At 37.5% G+C, this 25,882-nt stretch overlaps 2 long non-coding RNA genes across 3 annotated transcripts; both read left to right on the top strand.

Annotated features, from left to right (window-relative positions):
• The first annotated feature begins 4,437 nt into the window (after positions 1-4,437).
• On the top strand, positions 4,438-7,679 carry LOC120469914 (uncharacterized). 2 transcript variants are annotated; one of them, XR_016145989.1, is made up of 7 exons: positions 4,438-5,075; positions 5,588-5,636; positions 5,822-5,891; positions 6,019-6,081; positions 6,452-6,546; positions 6,661-6,770; positions 7,651-7,679. It is a non-coding gene; the product is annotated as an uncharacterized LOC120469914 (long non-coding RNA). The 2 variants fall into 2 exon arrangements; XR_016145986.1 differs by having other exon boundaries at positions 4,439-5,075; positions 5,786-5,891.
• A 15,224-nt stretch (positions 7,680-22,903) lies between these two features.
• On the top strand, positions 22,904-24,572 carry LOC148995897 (uncharacterized). Its single transcript, XR_016168875.1, has 4 exons — positions 22,904-23,178; positions 24,196-24,227; positions 24,352-24,398; positions 24,491-24,572. It is a non-coding gene; the product is annotated as an uncharacterized LOC148995897 (long non-coding RNA).
• Positions 24,573-25,882: the final 1,310 nt, after the last annotated feature.

Here is a 25,882-nt window from a genome sequence, read left to right on the forward strand (position 1 = left end):
CTATCCTAGACCATAACTATTTATTTTTGTTTTGGTTGTTTATGCTCTGTTATTGTTTGTATGTTACATTTCTGCAATAAAAAAAGTTCACAGTACGTAGTTATGAGAACTGAGAATGTTTTGGCTTTATATATATAATATATAATTTCACTGTAATCAATAAATCTTTTGCTGCATCAGGTTAACCCCACAATGCAATCTGTTTTAGTTTGATATTGAATGGGGGCAAATAAATGTTTAAATGATATAATCTGTTCATTCACCACAATAACCTAAATAGAAGATCCTTTCATAAATGACCATGTATGGGCAAGTAAGTGTGACGAATCTGTTCAACTGAGTTGTCATTGGCTCTGACTTTCCCTTGGCACTCGCAGGATTCTCGAGTAGCACCTCAATGCAGTACATGAGATCCACGGGGAGGAGTCGGATCAAGATCCAAGGGGTGGATATGGGCAAGATTAGTTGTGGGTTTAGGGATTAGGGGGCGGATTTGGGTAGGTTTAGGTGTATGTAAGTTGGGAGGAGTTGGATCTGGATCCGACTCCTCCCCGTGGATTTCATGTTCCGCAGTGCAGATTTGCTGTGGTTGGACAATCTTTTAACCTTTATTAAAACCCGTTTAATGTTGCTAAGTCGGTGTTGCTGTTATTATCACGTCAGTAATGCATTCACTTAACAAAGTAGTGTTGCTATGTTGTAAGAAACTACCCCTTTACCGAGATCCTAACCCTAACCCTAAGCATAACTTCCCTGTGTGTGGAAGGACAGTAAAACATACTCAGATGTAACATCATGGGTAACAAAGTCTGTTGAGTCACATTAATTGTCTTTTCAACAACTTGCCATTTATGTTTTGTTGCAAGTTTATAAACACTGATAATATAGGGCACTTTCTGGGTGATTATTATTTTATATATTTTTTTACATTTTCTTGGTTACTTACATTAGGACAGCTCTAACCCAATGTGCAACCATAGACTACACTGTAAAAAATAAAATAGTAAAAAAAGGGTCAAATAACTGGCAGCAAAGGGTGCCAAATACATACCATAAAAATACCTACGGTATGTATATTTATATCCTAATATAAATTAAGTTGTTTTACAGAAAAACACTGTTATTTTACAGGTATTATCTGGATTATTACGATCAAACACTCTAACTGTAAAAACAATGCATTGTTATGATCATAGTAAAATACAGTTCATAGTAAAAAACAGTCAATGACTGTCAGCAATGGCTGCCATACAAAAAACATAAAATAAATGTAAAATAGCCTAATTTAAATAAGTGCAAAAGTAGAAATCTTCATTAAGCTCTTTAACAGAAACACAGTTATTTCACATATTTCCTGATTTTTTTATTAAGAAACATGTAGGTGATGTATGATTTTCTGTCACTATACACTGTAAAAAAAAATCCTAATTTCACAGAAAATAACTGTGATTTTTGAAGACCATTTTCTTTCATTTTAAATTGTACTCAAAACACTGCAAAATTACAAATAATATCTGGAAAATAAAAATGCAGCTGATATTTTAGGTATTAAAGAAAAAATTCCAGTCATTCAAAATTTTTTTACAGTAATTGATTGTATTTTTCATACAGTATTTTTCTGTTTTCTTAAATTACATAAACATTTATGTAAAAGTACAAATAGAATCTGTAATTAAATAGTAACAAAACAGTTAAATGATTACATGACTGTAGCTCAAAAAACTGTAGCATTAAAGTAAAACGTCATAAATTAAATAAACTGAAAAACAGTTATTTAAAGGTATTTCCTGCATTATTATGATCAAATACCGTCATTGTAAAAAAATTGTTAAAAAAGGGTCAATTCACTGGCAGCACAGGGTGCCAAACAAAAACCATAAAATTACAGTAAAAATATGTTAATTTAAATAAAAACTTGACGTCACCATGATTGAGATCAGTGTTTGCTTTAGTTGAGCTCTTGACCTTTATTATATGATATTATTTTTACTCTGGCTGCTTTAATTATGTTTTCAACATACATTTGTTATAGCATTGAAAGCGGGAGAAAATATCAGCTGATGTTGGTCAGTTATTGGTGATGTTATAGTCATCATATGGTGACCTGATTCACTGATATGACAGAGAAATCTGTTGTGAGTGTATCTGTTGTGATTACATTGTAAATAGGTGTACTTAAGTTTTAGATTAAATCTAAGATTGTCGTATTTTCCCCATGAACCTTGTTATATTGAAACAATATTAATTAAGTGATTAATTTAGTGATGATTTAGCATTATTGAAGACACCTGGTGATAACAAGCAGAATCACTGAAGGAGAAAATCACAAATTGTAAGCCACCGTTATGGCGATCAGTGTTTGCTTTAGTTGGGCTCTCGACACTTATACTTTCACTTTAAATTTTGTTTGTCTGCTGTTATTGATTTATTACAGTCAAATGAACAAAGAAAAGTGGGATCTGACAGAGGTGGTTATTTTTTGACATAATCATACTGAGATCTAAATGAACCCTATTCAGATGATTCGGTTTAACTAGTTAGCAACAGTTTAGTGGTTCTGCAGCATATGATAATCTGTATTTTTCTTATTATCCAAAACATGTAATAAAAATTGTTCTGATCAAATCCCTTTATCTTTATTTAGAAACACAGACATCAATAATCAGCCTGTGTATCTCAACCGTGGTGACAATAATAATCATTGTTGCCACCAATCACAACTCATTCATGGCTCCCATCATGCATTGCGGTATGAATAAATTATGATCTGAATTGTCTATGTAATTTACTTTTCCTACTTGAATATTCTGCTCACCACCATTGTTGAGAAGCATTGACTGAATCTTGATATCTGTGTGTGCCTAAAAGACAGACTTTCTTTTTTTGTACAACTTTTAAGCAATCCATTATATTATATCTCAAATTCTGGGTATTTATACAGAATCACAGTTATAATGTAACCAACAACATAAGTCACAAACATTAAGTTCAAATAATGATTCTCATAATATAACAAAAATTATTAGATAATATTTTTTTCTTTATTCATCTGGCAGGTATAACTCAGATGCAAAAGCCAATTAAAATATAAAGTGTATAAAATAAGGGTCAAGAGCCCAGCTAAAGCAAACACTCATCTCCATAACGGTGGCTTACAATTTTAGATTTTCTCCTTGTGATTCTGCTTTAGGTGTCTTCAATGATGCTCAATCATCACTCAGTTAATCACTTAATTATCTCATTAACTTTAACACTCTTGAGTGTGTACTCCTGTATCCCAGGAGTGTTAAATTAACACTGACTGAGTTTTTGCTGTGATGAAGAGCCGTAGTTGGCTGACAAGCTGAGCCATAGTGCATTAAAAATCAGGTGATATCACTAAGCATTCAATTACATGAAAAACATTACCATTAATAAGTGATCAGATCTTCTGAACTGAGATTCTCTTGGATTCCTACCATAACAAATATGTATCAATTATGACACTCAGTTAAAGCAGCCAGAGAACTAGTAATGTTAAAAGCAAAGGGTCAAGAGCCCCACTAAAGCAAACACTGATCTCCATTATGGTGACATCAACATTTATTATTTTACATAAAAAATCAATTTCTAAACATCTGTCTCAGTAAGAATGTTAGTATGCAATAAATAAAGTCTGGATTGTTTCTGTATGGTGTGTTTTGTGGGTCACCATTGTGTTGAAGAGTAGAGCCTGTGCTTCAGTTCAGGATGAGCAGAATAAAACTGATGAAATGGTGCATGTTCCTTTACTTAACTGACAGTAACTGTGTAGTTGCTGATGCAGTGATGAATAGTGACAGAAGATCATACATCACCTAAATGTTTCTTAATAAAAAAATCAGGAAATATGTGAAATAACTGTTTCTGTTAAAGAGCTTAATGAAGATTTCTACTTTTGCACTTATTTAAATTAGGCTATTTTACATTCATTTTATGTTTTTTGTATGGCAGCCATTGTTGACAGTCATTGACTGTTTTTTACTATGAACTGTATTTTACTATGATCATAACAATGCATTGTTTTTACAGTTAGTGTTTGATCGTAATAATCCAGATAATAGCTGTAAAATAACAGTGTTTTTCTGTAAAACAACTTAATTTATATTAGGATATTTAACTTTATTTTTACAGTATGTATTTGGCACCCTTTGCTGCCAGTTATTTGACCCTTTTTTTTACGATTTTATTTTTTACAGTGTGTTTTCTTTAAATTATTTGACAGAGAAAATAAGTAAAATAAATAATTATTAATTTTTTTTTTTAGTTACCTGTGTCTGATCAAAAAACACATCTCCAAGAAGAAGTGGTACTTCTAAAGACCTTCTGGACATTCTTCTGCTAGAACACATGTAAAATGAGAGGGTTGATTGGTCTAATCTACATATCTGTGATCTGCACGTAATGCCTGCCCAGCGGGCACCTTGACGTCAATTTGACATCAACAAATAGTCAAGATTTTGACCACCATGTATAACATGCATGAATATGAATATTTTCATTATATTTTGTAATTATTACCTTGTGGTTGTAAAGAGGCCAAACAAAGGTATCAATCTGACATGTTTTTTCTTGTCCCTACATCTCAGGTCAATATCATTGACATTAAATCGATGTTGATTTGATGTCAGGAATTAAAACGTCAATTTGATGTGAAATGTATATCAAAACGATGTCTGAAAAAGTATATTTATTACTCACTGTAAATCAATGCGACTAATTTTCAACATCTAAAAGACCCATCTTGAAAGTTGTAGGTCTATGTATTTTGCATTTTTATTTTATTTAAATCCTAGCTAGTTTAATTCAGTTCTTGATTAAAATGACAGCAGACACTATAATTGCATATACTATAAAAGGTAAATTTAATCTGACATTGAAGCTGATTTTTAAAATGATCATCATCGACTACAAATTGACTACAAAAAGACGTCACATCCTGGTCATATCGCGCGGAAAAGTAGAAGATTTGCATAACCGCCCTCACTCACACGTCTGCTCACTGCCAGAGAGATCGTCGATTTCAATTTTAAAAAATACTCCTCTTTCAACTCTTGGTAAGTAACCAGCTAGCATGCTATTGTTGTTATTATGTTAATACACCATCTTATACATAGGCTACTTAATCTGATTGGGTGTAATTGTCAGAAATATGTCGAATAATTCCACAGCCTTGCCCTTTACCTGAGCGAGTTAGCTTGCTAATTTAACCGGAGATTAGCTTAACTGTAACGTTGACATTCTGGTATGATGGAAGAAGTGTCTTCCTGTCTGCCATCGTATGATTTTAAAAGTGTGTGTGTGTGTGCGTGTGCGTGTGCGTGTGCGTGTGTGTGTGTGTGTGTGTGTGTGTGTGTGTGTGTGTGTGTGTGTGGAAAAATGTCGATTTTACTGGTTTTCTGGGGCCAAACCGACCGGCGACGATATTTACTGTCGATTCGAATTTGTTGGTTTAAAAGTGGACATTTCAAGCTTTAGCCCGTTACAAGGCTAACGTTAGAGATGACAAATTAACAATGATAGTAAAATGATATCCTAAGCATGTGAAATGTTTTAATTTTTTTTCCAGCGTAACTTAACGTTACCAGCCCCAGATCTGTCACTGATTTGAATAAGAGGTAAGTTGCAATGGTAGTATCCATAATAACGTTACTGTCCTAAAAATATTCTTTTCCCAATGTAAGAGAAAAGTAAGTGTGTTCTTCTAAACAAAAAATAGCTGCTGCATTGAATTTTTTTTTTTAATGCAAATTTTTTGTTTGTATAGAATATGATGTCTTGCTCTCTTTGGTCTGACATTCAGAGTTCCAAAAACGACTCCGCTTCAACAGCTTAACAGACAGCTAACCAGCGAGGAAAAACGAAAACTCATGGTAGGTTACTATGAAAAAGTAAAACAAACATTTGCTAACAGATGCAATTATTAGACATACAATATCTTATTCACATATTCTTGTTCCTCATATACATTTCTGCATATTTGCTAAATTATTCCTTCAGACAGCTCCGATGTCAAATTGGTGCAGCTACCCTGTGGGAAAATGTCAACATTGTGATGAAAAGGTCAGTCTCTGAAGTTGTGCGGTTAATATCTTAAAATGTATTTAATACTCTTAAATGAATACGCCCAGATCTGCGGATTGAAGATGAAGAACACGCTGAATCTGATTATAACAAGACCGAAGCGAACACGAATTTGTGTGGTTTACACTTAATCACAAATATTTAGGGGAACGAGGCAGAAGTTTAGGGGAATTTGATTATACTATTTCAGATAGCCTGTTGGGCAGGACAGTTATGTATTTTGGTAGCCCTACTGAAAACACAATATAGCCCGGGACGTCTGGCTAGCGATTTTGTGAGCCCTGACATTATTTCACATTTCTTCCTGTACAGCATGTATAACTTTGTTTATTCACATTTTTATTTACAGAGTGCTCACAAATAGCCTCATGTCTATACTGAACATGGATGGGACTGGTGACAAGCTGCCTTTCAGAAGAATTGAACTTTATAAGGTCGCAATAGGTAATTATATTTTCTATTTGTGCACCTACACCACCTATAGCTCTATTCTCTACATGATTTTTATTTTGATCAGTATGTGCAAGATAAATGGCAATTGCTGTTACATTTTTTCAGGTGCCATCTAGAAGTAACAACCCGGCATCACAGAAGCTTCCATTGGTAGCCTTACGGCCAACCATTTGCTCGCTGCACCGGACAGAAGAGGGGGCACTGGACGCCGGAAGGTAGGAGCTGCTGCAAGCAATGTAGATTAGGCCCAATTCAATTTCTCTTTTTTTACCCTTCCCCTTCATTTTACCCCTACACCTGGTCCTTCGAAACATGTTGGAAAGATATAGGGGGAAAAATATTCTCCATGGAAAAAAAAAAGATATCAATCGCATACATAGGGAAGAGCCTGGACGAATGTGATGTTTTGAAATCACTGCTGTCTGGCTTTGAATGAATGTTCACATTCTACAATTCCGTACAAAATGTGGACTGATGACTAGCAGTGAAATGAGATCCTGACATATGACACTGTTAACACAAATTAACCAAAAATTGACTCGATCCATTATCATATATTAGTACTAGGGCTGTCAAATGATTAATCACGATTAATCACATCCAAAATAAAAGTTTGTTTACATAATACATGTGGGTGCACTGTGTATAATTATTTTGTATATATATATATATATACACACACATGCATGTATATTTAATAAAAAAATGTTATTTATAAATAATTTAAATTATATATAAATCTATATACAGCATAAACATGAAAATATTTCTTAAATATATACAAGCATGTGTGTGTGTATATATATATATATATATATATATATATAAATATACACAGTGCAATCACATATTATGTAAACAAAAAACAAAAGCTTTTATTTTGGATGCGATTGATTAATCATTTGAAAGCCCTAATTAGTAGTGCACATCTGACAACTGCGTGTGATTAGGCTATAATGTGGATTATCTTTTAGTTTTCTATATACTGTAGAGTAGCCTACTACTGATGGGTACTAAGCATTTGTTATGTTAATGGACAGGCCCCATTTTAATGTTTGCTTTCTTGTTTTCTTGTTCTCTTGTTCCCTTTTACAGGCATTTGAGAGCCCTTGAGTGAACCCATAGCCCCCCCCCCCCAACCCCCCCCCCCCCCCCACTGCATTACACTGCTCAAAAAAATAAAATAAACATATCAGATCTCAAAGTATGTGTATGTTGTCAGTCATTGTACATTTAGGTTGGAATTGAGTGATGCTTAGCATTGAAATGATATCAAAATATGTCAATAATTTTATGTAATTTTGACATCAATGTTTGATGTCACATTTATGTTGAATTGATATCAAAGCTTGATATTGTATGATATCAAAATAGCATTAAAATGACGTCAACATGATGACATCTTGACGTCAAATAAATGTTGAATTGGCATCAAATGCATACAAAGCATGATCAAAATAACATCAAAATGACATCGGCAGAGGTCAAAATCTTGACATCAAATTGACGTTGTCACTTTGACGTCAAATTGACTTTCATTTTTGACCTATTTTGTGACGTAATTTTGACATCAATGTTTGATGTCATTTTGATGTTAAATTGACATCAAATGCCCACTGGGTGGTAAAGACTTGACCTGACCTCGTCATAAATTAACCAAAAAACATATAATGCATCAATAAAAAGTAATCAGTATTAGTAAAAGTAACTAAAACAGCCCTCTCAATCTTACGCTAGGTTTTATCAATACATTATTTTAAACAGACATTAATCGCCTGACTGTATGGGGCTGCATGTGCATTGCTCACTTTAAGAATAACTGACAGCATTGGCACACGGATATCGAAAGCTATTAGTATTTGCAAATTACAATAATCACAGCAAAATCCCCAGTGTTAAATTAACACTGAGAGTGTGGATTATATAAACTCTGAGCAGAGTGTTAAATGAACACTGAAGCAGTGTTAAAGTTAATGAGATAATTAAGTGAATAATTGAGTGATGATTGAGCATTATTGAAGACACCTGATGTTAACAAGCAGAATCACTGAATGAGAAAAACAGAATTTTAAGTCACCATTATGGAGATTAGTGTTTGCTTTAGTTGGGCCCTTGACCCTTATTTCTTTAACTTTAGATTTTGTTTGGCTGCTGTACATGAGTTATAACAGCCAGATGAACAAATAGAAAAGGTGATCTGATGGTGATGTGTTTTAACACAATCATTTAACCCGAATCACTGAATTCATATAGAATCTAATTTCTGAGTGAGGTTTACTTTATTAATTATAGCAGCAGTGACCTTGTGCAGCATAATATTCTCAATATCTACAGAATATTCAAAATAATTTCTTAAAAGCTTTTCTTATATAATTTTTTACTTCTTTATAATGTTAAGACACAGAGACATCAATAATTAGCCTGTGAATCTCAACAATGGTAACAGTTATAAAGCATGTTGCATTCTTGGTGCCACCAATTAAAACTCATTCATGGCTCCCATCATGCATTGCTGCATGAATAAATAATGAGCTTATGTTCAGAGGTGATCTGTTTGCCACCATTGCTGAGATTAGTGTGTTAATTCTTGATGTCTGTGTATGCCTTTATAAAATATTTTTGGGATATTTTTTAATTTTTTTAAAATAATTTTTCATTGAAAAGGTTAAAAATGTTATGTCCTAAAATGACCATGCTGCAAAAATCCTTAAGGTAATTTTAACTTAGAATTGATGCTCTTGACAAGTTCAGCAAGTTCAGGTCAATTGATGATTGTGTTGAAACACAACCAACACCATCAGATAGCCTTTTTTCATCTGGCTGTTATAAGTCACAGACAACAGCCAGACAAAATCTAAAGTTAAAGAATTAAGGGTCAAGAGCCCAACTAAACCAAACACTAATCTCCATAATGGTGACTTAAAATGTCTGTTTTTCTCCTTCAGTGATTCTGCTTGTTAACATCAGGTGTCTTCAATGATGCTCAATCATCATTCAATTATTCACTTAATTATCTCATTAACTTTAACACTGATTCAGTGTTCATTTAACACTCTGCTCAGAGTTTATATAATTCTCACTTCTCGGTGTTAATTTAATACTCTCAGTGTTAATTTAACACTGGGGATTTTGCTGTGATGTGAGCTAACAATAACTGAAATGTTTTATTCTTTTGCTAAATACTTACTTGTGTTTTCTGACGACGAGTTAGATGAACGAGGCAAACTTGAGCACTGTAGGGGGCGTGAAAGCGACGAGGCGAAAGCGCCAATAATGTGTAACGATCGATTGGTTACCAAGCCAGTGGGTGTTTCCATACCTGGAGCAGCAAAGGACTAAAACTCAGGGCAAATTATGAACCTTTTTTAATTTATTAATTTATTTGTATTAATGATTGTGTAACCCACTCGAAAATAGCTTACTAGCAGTTCATTACATTTTTAGTTTAGTATCTGATTTCTTGATTGCTTTAGTTGTGTTTTCCCTGCGCACCATATTCGTCCAGTAGGTGGCAGTGGTGGCACTGCATAGAGAGGAAAGCTGATACACCGACTCTCATAGAAGAAGACAGAAACCGCGAACAGCAGGACGATAGAGCTGAATCCCTCTTTCCATTTTGGAATAATAGTTAAAAGAAAAGAATATAACAGTTAAAAGTGTTTTTCCCACCAAACCTACTTCTAAGGCGGAAATAACAGAGCAAAGGGTCGAAATTACAACAAGTTTACCTACTTTTGTGATTTTTCTCCGGTTGGTTTTTTTTTTTGGATGCATGCTTTGAGAGGGAGTTCCATTGGACGGATTCACCATCGGACACGTGAGGTAGAAGAGCAGAGGGCGCGAGGGATCATCTTGCCTGCATCACGAACTGCTTCTACTCATCTTTTCCGCATTGCATCGTGCAGATAAGAGATTCACTCCACTAAAAAAACAAAAAACACACTACCCGGGTAGATGGACTTTATTTTATTTTCTTTTTGAGATTTTTCAGAGCTCTGAGTTTTTTATTTCTTCTCAACTTGTGTAAGAGACAAACAAAAAGTTGAGAACTAAGAGAAACACTGATTTTCGCAACTAAAAGGACATTACACAGAAAAGATAAACAAGGTCATACTGGTTGATGTTTGATGTTCAATAAATGCCGGCTATATGTTCTGAGTAAACTATTTGGTGCTTTCATTTGTCTACTCCTCCTGTGAAAAGTTCCTTAGAAAGGTAGCACTTCACTTTACATTATAATAAGTGACCCTTACATAATTTGGCGAGCCAGCAGCCAGGAGGAGAAATAAGATTAAACTTGAATTTGTTTACATTGCCGGTTAAACCAGATTATTGACCCACTGTAATATATATTTTTTGTTTATTGTAACATTTTTTTTCCAGTTGCTTTTGTAAATTGTGTCAAATTCAATGCAGTCATGGATACTGAACAAGAATATGGTGTGAATTTGAAAATGGCTGTGTATGTTGAGGGTATTACCACAACTGATACTGATGAAGAGATAACTAAATCCTGTTCAGCTTTTGGGCCTGTGAACAAAGTTCTTAGGGTGAGACAGACAGGACAAGAGAAGGGAGTTAAAGCTCTAGTTGAGTTTGAGTCTGAGCAATCAGTCATGGACCTAGCTCCTTACCTCCCACAGTATCTACCTAGTGTTAGAGATCCTAACATTATGTGGCGGATAGATAGGGCTTATAAAGTAGCTCCTACTCCTGACAAATCGCTACCCACAGTGCGAGCAGATCTTTTAGACTTGAGTAACAGTTCAAACTCTGATAGTGAGGCAGATTCCGATGACAGTAGGACACCTTTAGTCCATAAAGCACACACTAGGTTTTACCCAACCCAACGTGCTTCCCCTACATTCAGCACTAAAACAAGGAAACAGACAACACAGTCAGCTCAAATCAACCAAAAAGCTTCAGACGATGACATAATCAATCCACCTGACGTTCAGAGGATCATTGTAGAGCATGTTATTAAAAATGACAACTCCAGTGCCTCAAGCCAGGGATCTAAGAGACTTCGTCCTTTTTCAGGCAAACTTCCTAAACCTACGAATGAAGCTGACTTTCAGACATGGTCTCTCCATGTGGAGCTTATGAATCAGGATAAAACCCCTGTTGACATGCAGCGACGTAAAATCCTAGAAAGTCTGCTTCCACCAGCCTCTGATTTAATCAGGCAGCTAGGCCCAGATGCAGCTCCTCATGATTATGTGAAGCTCCTCGACTCAGCATATGGGTTAGTTGAGGATGGGGAAGAAATTTTCGCAAGGTTCCTTAGCACTCATCAAAACACAGGAGAGAAAGCCTCAGAATACTTGCAGCGGTTACAAGTGCTGATCACTACAGCTATGCAGAGGGATGGCATTGCGAAAGCAGACGCAAACAAACAGCTGTTGCGACAGTTTCGGCGTGGATGTTGGGACCAGTCCCTTATTCTAGCACTGCAATTAGGGCTTAAAACAGAAAATCCACCTGACTTCTCTGATTTCCTTCTACAAGTTAGAACAGAGGAAGACAGGAGATCTGCAAAGCAGGATCGCATGCAACGCCACTTAGGGAACACAAAGCCCAGGTCCTCTATGAATATGCAACTTGTGCATGAACCGCCTTTCTCTGAAGATGCAAGCGCAAATGTCCTCCAGACATACATCACAGAAACTGAAGGTTTACGGAAACAAGTCTCTGAACTAAAAATGCAACTTACCAAAAAGAAAGATCTAAGGAGGCAAAAGCATGCCAGCAAAATCCAGAATTCGTCTCGAGAGACCCCCTCAGTTAGGGTAGCTGAAATTCAAGCCCAACAAACAGTGCCAAAACCAAGGCCGAAAGCTTGGTTCTGTTTCAAATGCGGCAATGATGGTCATCTAGCACGACAGTGTGAAAATCCCCCAAATAAGTCGTTGGTTGATCAGAAATATAAAGAACTCAAAGCAAGACAAAATGAATGGGAAACCAAATATGACCATTTAAACTGGACAGGGTCGCAGTACAGGGACTGACTGCACCCGGAAATGAAACGAAATGTCCCACACAAAACAAAGCCATGAAAACAGTCATCTGTGAAACGCATTCCCCAGCTCAGTCAGTGGATGGTGCTCTCCCAAGTGGGTTGATAGGGCCAAAATGTACATCAACTGTTGTAGTTGAAGGAGTTCAGTGTGATAGCCTTCTAGATTCAGGTTCCCAGGTTAGCACAATTTCAAAGTCTTTCCATGAGAGTTACCTTTCACATCAGCCCATCTTCCCCATTCAAGACCTATTAGACATAGAAGGTGCGGGTGGTCAGGAAGTACCCTATCTAGGTTACATCCAAGTCAACATAAACTTTCCAGAGCACATCATGGGGAAACCTTTAGAGATTCTTACCTTAGCACTTGTTGTGCCTGACCACAGAACAAACATGGACGTCCCCTTGTTGATAGGCACCAACACACTGGATCCACTGTATGAAAAGTGTGCTCTTATTCAGGATGACACCGCCAAACACAGGGCCAACGGTGGTCAATACTCCTCCCTTGTGAAACATTTGTATCACAGATTCAAAATAAATCAACAAAATGGCAGAGTTGGGACTGTGAAGCTGCAGAGCAAAAAGAGTGTCGTCATTCCTGCAGGTGAAAGAGTGGCTTTAACTGGATACGCAAAGCATGTCCCAGTAACTACCGATACTCCCCTTATGGTAGAGCCCCCCCAATCCAACTTACCTGCTGGTCTCTTGTTTTGTAGCTACGTCATGACAAGCCCGCCATTTCCATCTTTCAAGATGCCTGTTTTGGTGAAAAATGAGACCGCACATGACATCAAAATATCAGCAGGTCATAACATTGCGGAGTTATTCTTTCCTAAAGCTGTGTCATTCTTACCACGTCATGATGACAGAGTAACATTGAGTGAGCCATCTCACCTGACTTCATCCTCCGCGACATGTAACTCCATGCATGTGTCTAAATCTGGTAAACTCACTTTTGACTTTACAGACTCTCCCTTGTCTGAAGAGTGGAAGAAGAGAATTACCAGGAAGTTGAATTCAATGTCAGACGTTTTTGTACACAATGACCTTGATTTTGGTCATACCACTGAGATCAAACACAAGATACGCTTGTCGGATCCATCACCATTTAAACAGAGGCCCAGACCGATTCATCCCTCTGATTATGAGGCTGTCAGACGTCATTTGAAAGAGCTTCAAGATGCGAACATCATACGTGAGTCAGAAAGTCCCTTCGCTTCACCAATTGTAGTGGTGAAGAAAAAGAACGGTGATATTCGGCTATGCGTCGATTACCGAAAACTGAATAGACAAACCATCAAAGACGCATATGCATTACCGAACATAGAGGAAGCCTTCTCAGCCTTGAACGGGTCCAAGTGGTTTTCTATTATGGATCTCAAGTCTGGCTACTATCAAGTAGAAATGGAGGAAGAGGACAAGTGCAAAACAGCTTTTGTGACACCTATGGGGTTCTGGGAGTTTAACAGGATGCCACAGGGAGTTACGAATGCCCCCAGTACTTTTCAGAGGGTAATGGAGAAGTGTATGGATGGAATGAACTTGAGAGAAGTCTTAGTCTTTCTTGATGATGTTATTGTTTTCTCAGCTACACTTGAAGAACATGAAGATCGATTACTCAGAGTTCTCCAGAGGTTGAAGGAATTTGGCTTAAAGCTTTCACCTGAGAAATGTCAATTCTTCAGAACATCTGTTAAATACCTCGGTCATGTTGTGTCTGCTACTGGGGTAGAGACCGACCCAGCCAAGATAGCTGCTCTGACGACGTGGCCTAGGCCTAATAACATCAAAGAGCTTAAGTCATTCCTTGGATTTGCTGGATATTATAGGAGGTTCATAAAGGACTATTCCAAAATCGCAAGGCCTCTGAACGACTTAACAGCTGGTTACCTGCCACCAAAAAGGAATTCCGCCTCATATAGCAGCTCAACACATCTCTCAAGTGTAGATTTCAGAAGACCCTTTAACGAGAAATGGACATCAGCCTGCGAAGATGCATTCAAGACTCTTATTCAAAAGCTCACAACAGCTCCGATCCTTGGGTTTGCCGACCCAAAGAAGCCTTACGTGGTACATACAGACGCAAGCACTCATGGTCTTGGTGCGGCTTTATATCAAGAGCAGGAAGGCAAATTGAGAGTAATAGCCTATGCGAGCAGGGGACTCAACCGCTGTGAACGAAGGTACCCTGCACACAAACTCGAATATCTCTCTTTAAAGTGGGCTGTCACAGAGAAATTCTTTGATTATCTCTACGGGGCGAAATTCACTGTTGTGACAGACAACAACCCACTGACGTATGTACTGACGTCTGCCAAGCTTGATGCTGCAGGCCACCGCTGGCTGGCTGCCCTTTCCAGCTTTGACTTTAACATCCAGTATAGAGCTGGAAGGAAGAACCAAGACGCAGACGGTCTCTCGAGGCGTCCACATCCTCACGACGAATACCAACCTGACTTCACTTCTCAGGATGAGGATAATCGCATTCAACGCTTCCTTGCCCAGTTCCTACAGAATGACAGAGGTGCCGATTTTCCATCTGATGCTGTGAAGGCAGTGTGTCAGAGGTACCAGCACATCTCAGCAGCAAGTACAGAGCCGGACCTCCAAACGCCGGTACCAGTGGAATGTTTAGCAATTGAGGCCTCTGCCATCCCCGTAGGATTCTGTCAAGCTGATGTACTTGGGTCATGTATGTTACCGCAAATGTCACTCCAAGATTGGGCACGTGAGCAAAGGCAAGATCCAGTCATCAGTAGAGTAATAGAGCTTGTCAAAGCAAAAAAACGACTTCCATACAGGTTGAGGCGTCAGGAGGATCGAGAGGTCCAGTTGATGTTAAGAATAATGGAGCAATTGGTCTTCTCTGATGAAGTCTTATACCGAAAACGCATGAGTCAAGGTGAGCCTTTCCATCAGCTTGTCCTTCCGACGAAACACAGAAAGACAGCTCTAGAAAACCTCCATGATGCTGTCGGACACCTGGGCACTGACAGAACTTTGGACTTGGTTCGTGCCAGATTCTATTGGCCTCGTATGGCCATGGACGTGACTGAGAAAATCAGGACCTGTGAGAGATGTATACGGAGAAAGGCACGGGCTGAGAGAAGCGCTCCGTTGGTGAACATAAAAACGAGCCGTCCTTTGGAGCTGGTCTGTATGGACTATCTTTCACTTGAGCCTGATGGGAAAGGAACAAAGGATATCTTGGTCATTACGGACCATTTCACTAAGTATGCGGTAGCGGTTCCAACAGCAGATCAAAAGTCAAGAACAGTGGCGAAAGCTCTATGGAACAACTTTTTCATTCATTACGGATTCCCCGAGCGATTGCACAGCGACCAAGGGCGTGACTTTGAATCAGCCCTGATCAAAGACCTGTGTCTGCTACTTGGCATTAAAAAGACGAGGACAACACCTTACCACCCACGTGGAAATCCCGTGGAGCGGTTTAACAGAACACTTCTTGAGATGCTGGGTACATTAGAAGAGGGAGACAAAGTGAGGTGGAGGGAATTCGTGCAGCCCCTTGTTCATGCATATAACTGCACTAAAAATGACACTACTGGCTATTCCCCATACCAGCTGATGTTCGGCCGCCAGCCAAGACTCCCAGTAGACATCGCTTTTGGGCTGAGCCCTGAGGGAAGCAGTAAACTATCCCACTCTGAATACGTCAAGAAGCTGACAGAGAGTCTAACTGAAAGCTATCGCCTGGCCACTGAACACAGTTTGAAGAACGCTTTACAGAACAAGCAGAGATTTGACAGCAAAGTGAGAGAGTCCACACTGGTAGCAGGAGACAGAGTCCTTGTGCGGAATGTCGGCATCAGAGGGAAGCATAAAATCGCTGATCGATGGAGTGAAACCATATACACTGTTGTCAAACAGATCAAAGACTCCCCTGTCTATGTCGTCGTCCCAGAACACACAAGTGGACCTGAAAGAGTTTTACATAGAGACCTGCTTTTGCCATGTGGATTTCTTCCATCCACTGTTAAAGATGTTTGTCCCAGAGAGTCTAAGTCCAGACGGAAACGGGATCACTCACCTTTTCGTGTTGATGATGGAGCTGAAGAAGATGGAGAACTGTCTGAAGAGGAGGATGAGGCCGAGTATTACTCCCTTTACGACCAACCTTCGACTTCCACTATTGCTGAACAGAATGGAGGGAGTCTACAAGAGGAAACCAGACTAAAACAGGGATATAATGCTGTAGAAGTTGCTGAAGAGGATACCCAGATGGAAAAGGAGCCTATCTCTTCCTATCAGGAAGCTAATGTGAGTTTCGATGTCTCCACACTGAACCCTGCAGCTCCAGCATTCGAACCTGAGGGTGTCGGAGGTGATCGAAATAAGGAGACTAGTCAAGTTCACTACTCACCAGCGCCTGATATTGTACGAGCTGAAGAAAATCCTCCTAATGTTCCAGAAATGGACCTGAGTGAGCATTGTAGTCCTAGAGATGGATCAGGAATTGGATTGGTGTTGACAGAAGAAAGTGGAAATGTGAAAGAACACAGTGAGGTTGCCCCTGAAGAAGAGGTGGTGTTGAGAAGATCCTCTAGGGATAAAACAGCTCCCAAAAAGCTGACCTACCCAACTTTAGGGAACCCATTAGTCACAGTTATGCACTCCATTTTAACTGGGTTAGACCAAGCTTTCTCCCAGACCCTTTCCCTTGACACTGTGCCTTACATATGTCATTTAACACCCTTAGCATCTGAAATAGTGTAGCGTGCAACATGCAAGGATGCATGTAGATTAAGGAGGGGAGGATGTAACCCACTCGAAAATAGCTTACTAGCAGTTCATTACATTTTTAGTTTAGTATCTGATTTCTTGATTGCTTTAGTTGTGTTTTCCCTGCACACCATATTCGTCCAGTAGGTGGCAGTGGTGGCACTGCATAGAGAGGAAAGCTGATACACCGACTCTCATAGAAGAAGACAGAAACCGCGAACAGCAGGACGATAGAGCTGAATCCCTCTTTCCATTTTGGAATAATAGTTAAAAGAAAAGAATATAACAGTTAAAAGTGTTTTTCCCACCAAACCTACTTCTAAGGCGGAAATAACAGAGCAAAGGGTCGAAATTACAACAAGTTTACCTACTTTTGTGATTTTTCTCCGGTTGGTTTTTTTTTTTTGGATGCATGCTTTGAGAGGGAGTTCCATTGGACGGATTCACCATCGGACACGTGAGGTAGAAGAGCAGAGGGCGCGAGGGATCATCTTGCCTGCATCACGAACTGCTTCTACTCATCTTTTCCGCATTGCATCGTGCAGATAAGAGATTCACTCCACTAAAAAAACAAAAAACACACTACCCGGGTAGATGGACTTTATTTTATTTTCTTTTTGAGATTTTTCAGAGCTCTGAGTTTTTTATTTGTTCTCAACTTGTGTAAGAGACAAACAAAAAGTTGAGAACTAAGAGAAACACTGATTTTCACAACTAAAAGGACATTACACAGAAAAGATAAACAAGGTCATACTGGTTGATGTTTGATGTTCAATAAATGCCGGCTATATGTTCTGAGTAAACTATTTGGTGCTTTCATTTGTCTACTCCTCCTGTGAAAAGTTCCTTAGAAAGGTAGCACTTCACTTTACATTATAATAAGTGACCCTTACAATTGGTTAATACTTTTACTATTCCGAACACAATCACAAAAAAGAAACAAAAACGCGTGTATTTGTGAGCAAAAAAAGTCTAAATCAGAGAGCAGAACAAATAGAGCAGAACAAATAAAGCAGACAGACATAACTACTATAACTAGCATAAATGATTCACATTGAATTATTGAAAAGTCTTTAAACATTTTGTTTCACGGAAATTGATCATTCAGAATTAAACTGTAAAAAATAATCCCCCGACTATTACTGAGCAAGCGTGTAATATTATATGTAGTAACAACCGCCCCCATTAGAGAAAATGTTTTTGTGCAAAATAAAAAAAAAATAATAATAATAATAATTATGCAGTTCGGCAGCTGCACGAGATGAAATCGTGAATCTTCGTACGTTTGAAGGGGCGGGACGATGACGTTGCCTATAATACATTTCTGCGTACAATGCACACGCATTTTCAATCAACACAGCAAAATCCCCAGTGTTAATTCAACACTGCTCAGAGTGTATTTGGTCCCACTCTACAGAGTGTTAAAGTAACACTGAAGCAGTGTTAAAGTTAATGAGATAATTAAGTGACTGATTGGGTGATGATTGAGTATTAGTGATAAACACCTGCCCTGCTGTTAACGAGCAGAATCACTGAAGGAAAGAGAAACACAAAAACTACAACTGACCTCCAGTCACAGCCTTAGGTTAAATCAATTGAAGATACAAAGAAGACATTAAATCTGTGAAGTTCTCAGCAGAGGAGGATTAAACGACTCCACAAACAGCATTACCAGCTTCACTTATTACTAACCAGAATGACTTTATTTCTGTCAGACTTCTACAGAAGATTTTATTGAGAATTAACAGAGGTTTAGATGTTGATGGTTTAGTCACCATTTAAAAAAATCACCATTATGGTGAACAGTGTTTCCTTTATTTGGGCAATTTGACTCTTGCCTTCTCATGTGATTTTATGGTCTCTGTAACAGTGTTAAACAAAACACATAATTTGTTGCAAAGAAAGCCAAAATCAAAGATGGCCTTAGAGATAATGTAATAATTTACAACATAATAAAGGACAAAAAAGCTGCAAAATGTTATAAATAGTTCTAATTCTTTACAACATTTATTTTTGTACATATTAGACATCAAGCTGATTTTTATTTTATTTTTTAATGGAAAAATAATCTTTGGACAAACACACAGACATCAATAATCCACATATGAATCTCATCAATGGTGAAATGCTTTATGCCGCAATGCATTCTGGGAGGCACCATAGTTTAAAACTCTTCACTAGGGCTGGGCGATATATCGCACGATATTGTTATGCGCATCTAATCAGTAAAGCCGGTTCCTTGATTAGTAGTAAATCACCTTCACATGCTTTCAAATTGACGATATGAGTGTTAAATTAAACTGTTATTTAGATAATTAAGTGATTAATTTAGTGATGATTGAGCATTATTGAAGAGACCTGATGATCACAAGCAGAATCGCTGAAGGAGAAAATCACAAATTGTAAGCCACCGTTATGGAGATCAGTGTCTGCTTTAGTTGGGCTCTTGACACTTATATTTTCACTTTAAGTTTTGTTTGCCTGTCGATATTGATTTATAACAGTCATATGTACAAAGGCAACTGTGATCTGATAGTGTTGGTTATGTTTTGACATAATCATGCAATGATATGAAAAATTCAACTTATTCAGATGATTTGGTTAACTTGTTAGCTACAGTTTTGTAGTTCTGCAGCATATCTGTATTTTACTTATAACCTAAAATATTTAATAAAAAATATTCTGATCAAATCACTTTCATCTTTATTCAGTAACACAGAGATCAATAATCAGCCTGTCTATCTCAACCGTGGTGACATGTTGCCACCAATCACAACTCATTATTTTCCCACTTGAATATTCTACTCGTCACCGTTGTTGAGAAGCATTGACTGAATCTTGAGGTCTGTGTGTGCCTAAAAGAAAGATTTTTTTTAAACAACTTTTGAGAAATCCATTATATTATATTTAACATTCTGGATGTTTATGCGGAATCTCAGTTATGCAGTAACCAACAGAATAAATTTTAAATTATGAAAGTCTTTATATAACCAACATCATTTTATAATTGTTTATTTTTGTTCATCTGACAGGTTTAACTCAGATGCAACAGCAAATTAAAATATAAAATTTTTAATATAAGGGTCAAGAGCCCAACTAAAGTAAACACTCATCTCCATAACGGTGGCTTACAATTTTAGATTTTTTTTCCTTGTGATTCTGCTTTAGGTGTCTTCAATAATGCTCAATCATCACTCATTTAATCACTTAATTATCTAATTAACTTTAAGACTCTTGAGTGTGGACTCATGTACACTCCCAGGTGTGTTAGTTTAACACGGGAGATTTTGTCGTGACGACGAGCCGTAGTTAACTGACCAGCTGAGCCATATCGCATTAAATATCGCTGGCGATACATCCTCGATATTAACGCGATTTGGCTCAGCTTGTCAGTGATCTACTATACGGCTCTTTTTAGTAAATGCCGCTCCATCTGAAAGCAGGTGAAGGTGATTTACTACTAATCAAGGAACCGGCTTTACTGATTAGATGCGCATACAATATCGTGCGATATATATTGCCCAGCCCTACTCTTCACCATTGTTGAGATTGATATGCTGATTCATGATGTCTGTTTGTTTAAAAAAAAAGAAGTTTAATGATTTTCTGTCAAACTCTCTGCAGTGCATATAAAAAATCAGAATGTTGATGTTCAGTAAGCTGTCAAAAAAGGTGAAATTTATTTGTTAAAAAAAATTACAACCTTTGGTCAGGGATAATATTAGAGAACCATTATTTTTTATTTACTGTTTTATAATGAAAACTATTATTGCTGAACACCTTTGTTTATTGTTTGCTATGTAACAAACAATATGTTTTGGTAAACATTGTTACAAAGACCAAAATTGTGCTTAAAATACTGAGAGTCAAACTGCCCAACTAAAGGAAACACTGATCACAATAATGGTGACCAAATCTAAACCTCCGTTCATAGACATCTGACAGAAATAAAGTCATTCTGGTTAGTAATAAGTGAAGCTGGTAATGCTGTTTGTGGAGTCGTTTAATCCTCCTCTGCTGAGAACTTCACAGATTTAATGTCTTCTTTGTATCTTCAATTGATTTAACCTAAGGCTGTGACTGGAGGTCAGTTGTAGTTTTTGTGTTTCTCTTTCCTTCAGTGATTCTGCTCGTTAACAGCAGGGCAGGTGTTTATCACTAATACTCAATCATCACCCAATTAGTCACTTAATTATCTCATTAACTTTAACACTGCTTCAGTGTTACTTTAACACTCTGTAGAGTGGGACCAAATACACTCTGAGCAGTGTTGAATTAACACTGGGGATTTTGCTGTGAATAGAAGTTTAACGGGAGGGTTTTGCGTACCATATGAACGCAAAATGTGACTTTGGCGTGTAAATACTATGCCAAATGAAAATGAAAACTCGTGGTATAGATACGCAGTAGGAAGAGACTGGGTTGTTCGCGAGCACAGAGGCCGAAATAATGACTCACCGCCCTCCTGTAAAAATAAAACGTCGCTGTCTACGTGCTATGAGCACCATCGCTGTCAATGAGATATCGCTGTCTGTGGTGCTGAAACATTTTTACTTGACTGGCAAACTGCACAGCAAAATCCCCAGTGTTAAATTAACACTGAGAGTGTTAAATTAACACCGAGAAGTGAGAATTATATAAACTCTGAGCAGAGTGTTAAATGAACACTGAATCAGTGTTAAAGTTAATGAGATAATTAAGTGAATAATTGAATGATGATTGAGCATCATTGAAGACACCTGATGTTAACAAGCAGAATCACTAAATGGAGAAAAACAGACATTTTAAGTCACCATTATGGAGATTAGTGTTTGGTTTAGATGGGCTCTTGACCCTTAATTCTTTAACTTTAGATTTTGTCTGGCTGTTGTCTGTGACTTATAACAGCCAGATGAAAAAAGGCGATTTGATGGTGTTGGTTGTGTTTCAACACAATCATCAATTGACCTGAATTGTTGAACTTGTCAAGAGCATCAATTCTAAGTTAAAATTACCTTAAGGATTTTAGCAGCATGGTCATTTTAGGACATAACATTTTTAACCTTTTCAATGAAAAAATATTTTAAAAAATTGTAAAAATATCCCAAATATTTTATAAAGGCATACACAGACATCAAGAATTAACACACTAATCTCAGCAATGGTGGCAAACAGATCACCTCTGAACATAAGCTCATTATTTATTCATGCAGCAATGCATGATGGGAGCTATGAATGAGTTTTGATTGGTGGCACCAATAATGCAACATGCTTTATAACTGTTACCATTGTTGAGATTCACAGGCTAATTATTGATGTCTCTGTGTCTTAACATTATAAAGAAGTAAAAAATTATATAAGAAAAGCTTTTAAGAAATTATTTTGAATATTCTGTACACTGTAAAACCAAACAGTACAACTTAGATAAATAAAATGGGTTGCAATTACTCAAAAAAATAAAAACGTTCATTCGCCTTTAATTTTTTGTGTAATTAAAACGAAAGTGAAATTTTAAGTTTACAGCAATCAAATGCTTTCATTATTTTAGTTAGTGCACTCAAAATAGTTAACTGTTACTGTCTGACGTCACGCACGTGCTCCTCCTTCAACTTTAGTAGTTGGAAGTGCGCGAAAACACGCCATGTTTTAGTTGCTCGCCTCTCTGAAAATGTGTTAAGTTTGCCAAACGTGAAAACTCAATCATATTTTATAAGAATATAATAGGTGGTGATATTTTTCGATCGGGAATTTGCAGTGGTGTTGCCTGTGAGGACCTTTGATGGGAAACGCGGCATGCAGTTTTCTGAACCTGCTGGTGACACTCTTTTCTTCGTTGTGCTGCCTAGCATTTTATTCCTCTTCTCTTCGGGCACGCTAATCTGGTAAGTTCCCTGTTTTATTTTCTGCAAATAGTTTTAATGTCTTCGCATTTAATGTATTTTATGCATTTGAAAGCAAATAAGAATGTCTCGTGAAAAAAATGATACATTTTACAAGTGTTGAAGCAACTCTATTTAGTTAGTTTTTTTAGATATCAAGTCTGTCTTTTTGCTTCGGTCAATCTGAAAATGATACATTTTACAAGTGTTGAAGCAAGTGTATTTGGTTAACGTTAGTTTTTTTAGATATCAAGTCTGTCCTTTTGCTTCGGTCAATGTGAAAATGATACATTTTACAAGTGTTGAAGCAAGTGTATTTGGTTAACGTTAGTTTTTTTTAGATATCAAGTCTGTCTTTTTGCTTCGGTCAATCTGAAAATGATACATTTTACAAGTGTTGAAGCAAGTGTATTTGGTTAACGTTAGTTTTTTTAGATATCAAGTCTGTCTTTTTGCTTCGGTCAATGTGCATCGTATTTTATGCATTTGAAAGCAAATAAGAATATCTCGTGAGAAAATGAGACATTTTACAAGTGTTGAAGCAAGTGTATTTAGTTAATTTTTTTTAGATATATCAAGTCTGTCTTTTGCATCGGTTAATGTGCATCGGTAATCTGCCTCGATTTGCACATAAAAGTTTTCAGGCAAGATGTTTTTATGACCTCAAAATGGCGGGCTGTGACTGAGAATTTATTTGGCACGCGGTTTTCATAGAGGTTTGACAATAATTTGATGCACTTTTTGTTGTACATTTTTTTAGAACAGGCATTTATAAAATTGTATTTAAATAGATTGCCAAAGCAGCTTGTGTTATTTAGTGGAGGCATATTTGTTTTTGCTTAAAATGTGACATTTTAAAAAGCAAATTTTGCAGTATAAAAAATATTTCAATTAAACGTTTAAGATTTCAGAGTGACTGATGCCTATTTACACAACTGATTAGCGTCGTGTATTCACATTTTTACTTGTCTTTAGGCAAATATTACAACCTGACTAACTTCTCAATCTCTCTTTTTTCAGGCTAAAAGTGAAGCAGCTGGCAGTTCATTTTGGTATGTTCATGTCCAATTATTAATACACATTCATTGCATAGAGATGCTAAAATGTGATTGAATATTGAGTGCACAACACAAATTGCAGAAAAAAATTAATGTTTCTTTGTTCTTGAAAATGCAGAGTGTTCATCATGTATCAGAGATGGCTATACAAGACATTACCTTGAGGTAAGCTAAAACATATCAAAAATTAATTTCAAAGTGAACTATCCCTTTAAATGAAGATTCTCATACTCGTGTCTCTAATTCTCTCACTGAAGGAAAACATGGACGTCCATGTATGACGAGCTGCCATCCTCTGTGCTCTCCCCGCCTATCTGCAAGAGGATGACTCCAACTTTCTCAAGACGTGGGATGTAAGTGTTGCACTGTTTGATTACCAACAATCTCACATCGCCATTCAGATGTCAGCCTGGTTCAAGTTCCATGTTTTTAATATATTAATTAGGGCCCAAGCCCTGAAAGGGCGAAGGCCCTATTGTTTTCCTTGCGATTATTTTTCTTCTCTATTATTATAATAATTATTATTTTACTACCTTTTGGGCACTTTTGGGGCCCTTAACGTGCTCGAAAACTCTTGAAACTTTGCACACGGGTCAGAACCCGCGGCCATCAGAGCCGGGCTGAAGCTGGTACCTGGGCGTGGCAGGGGGGCTCGTCAGCGCCCCCTGGAACGGGGTCCGAACACTCGGTCCATAACTCAAACACGCTTGCATGTAATAATATTAAACTCGGTACACATGTTAATCTCATCGTTTCATCTATACCTCGCGCTCTTACTTTTTACCCCAGCCCAACAGGAAGTCGGCTATTGAGGTTTGTTTGTAAAACGCTCGCAATGGTATTTGAAATACTCCTCCTAGAGCTTTGATCCACATTCGACGAAACTCGGTCAGCGTGAAGTCAAGACATTGAGGATGAAAGTTTGCGAGGGGATTTTTGATATCTCGAACGGTTTGTCCGTGGCGAGGAAACGAAATCATGGCGAGAAACGTGAAACAGGAAGTGTGTTATAACTTCAGCATACATTAACTGATCTTGATGAAACTTCAGCAGTGTGCTCGCTGTAAGAGGACGATCACATGGATGTGACTATTGTGAGTAAAAGTTATAGCGCCACCAACTGGCAGCAGGAAGTGTGTCACTTTCAAAATGCTTTGAAATCACCCTTTTATTTTTACCCGATTTGCTTCAAACTTCATCTGTATAATGTAAACATACGGCAGATGTAGACCTGTGAATGGATTCTTGATATCTTTGAAACTGTTGCCGTGGCGACGCATCAAACTTTGCCCTTCTTTTAGGATGCTTTTAGGATGCTTTTGAGACCCTTAGCATGCTTCAAATTGCATGAAACTCGACAGACACATCACATTTATTAGCCAGTAGACATGTGCAAAGTTGCAGAAACGGGCGTGGTGAGGGCTCAGTAGCGCCACCTTTTGACAAAAGTGGGGTGGTTAGTTTTAACTAGAGTTACAAAAATTGGTATGTATATTGTACTCCTCGAGCCGGACAACTTTCTAATTGACACTTATTAGCTAGGACCCACAGAAACTCAGATATTTTTGTTTGAATATGGCCACTCTGAGCCTTTGGCTGGCTGGCTGGCTGTCTGTGTGTGTGTGTGTGTGCAGGGGGAGGGGGCTTAA

The sequence above is a fragment of the Pimephales promelas genome, chromosome 2, assembly GCF_988280905.1.
Source record: "Pimephales promelas chromosome 2, fPimPro1.hap1.1, whole genome shotgun sequence".
In the NCBI taxonomy this organism is placed as follows: domain Eukaryota; kingdom Metazoa; phylum Chordata; class Actinopteri; order Cypriniformes; family Leuciscidae; genus Pimephales; species Pimephales promelas.